The following is a 3,460-nucleotide window of genomic DNA, read 5'->3' as shown; positions in this document are numbered from 1 at the left end:
GATGGAATATGTTTGTCTCTTTTCTAGAATACAATCTTGCTACCAGCTGCCATCTTGCTTGGATATTTGGAAAGGGACAAATTTTTTATTTATAATGTTCCACCAACACACCATTGTATATACAACTTAGTTACTGTAGAAAAGGAAATATAAATTTGTTTTCCACACTGCACTCTTGCCTAGGCCTGCATTCCTGACTTCATACCCTTAAAGCAGTGGTCTCAAAGTACAGGCCCCAGGGCCAAATGCGGCCCTCAAGATAGTTTAATCTGGCCCTCCCTTGTTTAATAGGTAAACCATTAATTTGGGCTGTCAATTTATTTTTAAGGTTCTAAGAGTTGTAACTAGTTGATATTCTCTATAGGCACTCACAAGACAAATTAAACGACAAAGCATCCAGCATAGACTCCCACTACGCACTGCGTTGGGTAAATATCACTTTTTACATTGCTATACAGTTCCAAGATGATCACTCCACTTGGTACTCACAAGATAAATATACAACTGTGTATGTCTATTGTGGGCTACAACTCCCACTTTTTACTTATACTTGGGATAAATGTAATTTCCATTTCCTAGTATATCTGGTTTCTGAGCGCTCACTCAGTTCAAGCGGCCCCCATGGGAGAAGAACACTTGACCAGTGGCCCCCAGATACTTTGAGTTTGCTACCCATGCCTTAAAGAGACAGTCTACTCCAGAATTGTTATTGTTTAAAAAGATAGATAATACCTTTTATTACCCACTCCCCAGTTTTGCACAACCAACACGGTTATATTGATATACTTTTTACCTCTGTGATTATCTTGTATCAAAGCCTCTGCATATTGCCCCCTTATTTCAGTGCTTTTGACAGACTTGCATTTTAGCCAATCATTGCTAACTCATAAGTAACTCCACGACATGAGCACAATTTTATCAATATGGCACACATGAACTAACACTATCTGGCTGTGAAAAACTGTCAAATGCATTCATATAAGAGGCAGTTCAAGGGCTTAGAAATTAGCATATGAGCCTGCCTAGGTTTAGCTTTTAACAAAGAATACCAAGAGAACAAAGAAAATTTGATGATAAAAGTACAGATTGGAAAGTTGTTTAAAGTTGCATGTCCTATCTAAATCATGAAAGTTTCATTTTGACTAGACTGTCCCTTTAATATCCTGTACTCACAGGGTTAGGGATGTTTGATTATCAGAAGCATTATCGTGGCCCCCACAAATTCTCAAAGGTAAGGGGACATGAGATATAAATTGGAAGATAGGAGATTTAATTAAATTAGCAAGACTCATGACCCCTACCACCACCAGCAACTTCTGTAACTTTTGTCACCCCCAAATTTACAGTCTAGATCACTGTGTATATTATCTGCAAAGTTGTTACTCAGTTTGCAAAAGATTTCTGCTTGTCAGGCCTAGAAACTCAACTACACAAATTGCCAGCTGCACTATTGCAAACACAGTTTTCTTCAATATAAAATAGAATACACCCAATATTTGGCATTTATTTGAACATATACAATCTACTGTACCCTCCAAGAACAGTAAAACGCACATTTCTGAAAATGGACAAGTTTTATGGTAATGGATATCTGAGAAAATAGAACTACAGATGTTTTCTTGCAAAACAAAAAAGTTGTTGCACCAGGTGCAAACTCATATTAAGCACATTGTGGAACACAGCAGTGATGTATGAGCTATTTTAAAAATCTGTTTCATTTCTTAGTAGCTCCCAAGATCCTGTGATTTACACAGAGATGAGACGCAGGTGCTGCTAAAACTAAAAAGCACAAGACTTACAGGAGCTGAGCAATGCAACTGACAAGGACCCCCAGGCCGTATCACCCCTACCTGTCTGTACCTGTGTGTGAGCCGTGGCCTGACCTGTGATGTTTCAGGCTACTGCAATAAAAGCTTCTCAAGAAAAACAGATTGTTTTTGCTTGGCATTATAACTTAGTTAACCAGTTGTTTTCCAGTTTAGCCCTTGCCAGCAGCTAAGGGGTTAATCAGAGTGCTGCGCACCCTTTTGGGAGAAAGCAGTGACACATGCTCTTGTTACTGCAACAGGAACTAGACAGACCTGTATTGCCATCTGTGTACTGGATACAACTGAAACCGTCCTCCCAAAACAATGAGGAACAACATGACACTTTATGCCCTGCCCTGAATGATTCTTATAGTGATACTCAGTAAGTAACTATGATTTCTCCGCCTCTTACCAATTGTGTAATTTTTCATTTTTCTAATGCAAATTTACACTCACTGAGCTACCTCACAGTCTAAGGTCACTCAGTCTAAGGTCATTATTCTCTGTTTGTAAATTTTAGTTGTATCTGCTAAGGCAGGGGGTGAATTGGTTAAATTTGTGTAGCATTCCTCTTGCAGCCCTGATCAACCAGCTGAGCAACTTTTAGACAACCTCATACACACATAGAGCAAGACAGACACATTGGAATAGTATTAGTGTCAGTGTCAAACATACCCAGTGTGACCTACAAGCTTTGCAACAGGTAGACAACACTCAGTGACAACAGCTGATGATGTAGATTTGAATTGTCCATAAAACAGTCAGAGCAGAACTGAGTAATATTTATTTCAGCAGACGGCATCCCCAGCTTTGTGTATGATGCTAAGGGTTTAGTATTGTACTATACAGGTATATCTGTACAGTGCTCACTTATTGCATAATCATATACACACATAACCAAACTTCCCAGTGGGACTTCCCTGCAGCAAGTCAAATGGATTTATTAAACAGCTGCTATCCTTGGTGAACAGCACTGAGGAACTAGTGGTAAGTGACAAATAATCGCTTAGAATTATCTTTTTAAATGGAGTCATTAGTTCTTTGCATCAATATTATGTGTGCGGATGGTGTCTCTTTAAGGGGAGTCCCTGTTATAAGGAGTATTTGATTACAAGGGTCAGGTTAGGATCAGTATCAATGTATAGGAGGTCTAGTGAGGAGCAGTGTCTGTATATAGAATATCTAGTTAGTATCAATGTCTGTATATAGGAGATTTAGTTAGTATCAGTGTGTGTATAAGGAAGATCTGGTGAGGAGCAGTATCTGTGTATGGGGGATCTGGTGAGGAGCAGTATCTGTGTATGGGGGATCTGGTGAGGAGCAGTATCTGTGTATGGGGGATCTGGTGAGGAGCAGTATCTGTGTATGAGGGATCTGGTGAGGAGCAGAATCTGTGTATGGGGGATCTAGTGAGGAGTAGTGTCTGTGTATGGGGGATCTGGTGAGGAGCAGTGTATGTATATCATGGATCTGTTGATGAGTAGTGTCTATATTGAGGATCTGGTGTGGAGCAGTGTCTGTATATGGGGGATCTGGTGTGGAGCAGTATATGGTGGATCTGTTGAGGAGCAGTGTCTGTATATTGGGGTATCTGTGTATGGGGGATCTATTGAGGAGCAGTATCTGTGTATGGGGGATCTAGTGAGGAGTAG

At 40.1% G+C, this 3,460-nt stretch overlaps 1 protein-coding gene across 2 annotated transcripts in view; it reads left to right on the top strand.

The window, feature by feature from the left end:
• Nucleotides 1–1,997: 1,997 nt before the first annotated feature.
• The window catches only part of EPN3 (epsin 3), an 85,376-nt gene continuing 83,913 nt past the window's right edge, over nt 1,998–3,460 (top strand). The window contains exon 1 of one of the 2 annotated variants that reach the window (XM_053708790.1): nt 1,998–2,190. The gene's annotated coding sequence lies outside the window, so the exon portion shown is untranslated. Of the gene's footprint in view, nt 2,191–2,289; nt 2,796–3,460 lie in introns of those variants that run through there. The other variant, XM_053708782.1, reaches the window with a different exon arrangement.

The sequence above is a fragment of the Bombina bombina genome, chromosome 1 (assembly GCF_027579735.1).
Source record: "Bombina bombina isolate aBomBom1 chromosome 1, aBomBom1.pri, whole genome shotgun sequence".
NCBI lineage: Eukaryota > Metazoa > Chordata > Amphibia > Anura > Bombinatoridae > Bombina > Bombina bombina.
This window is presented reverse-complemented; position numbering and strand designations above follow the sequence as displayed.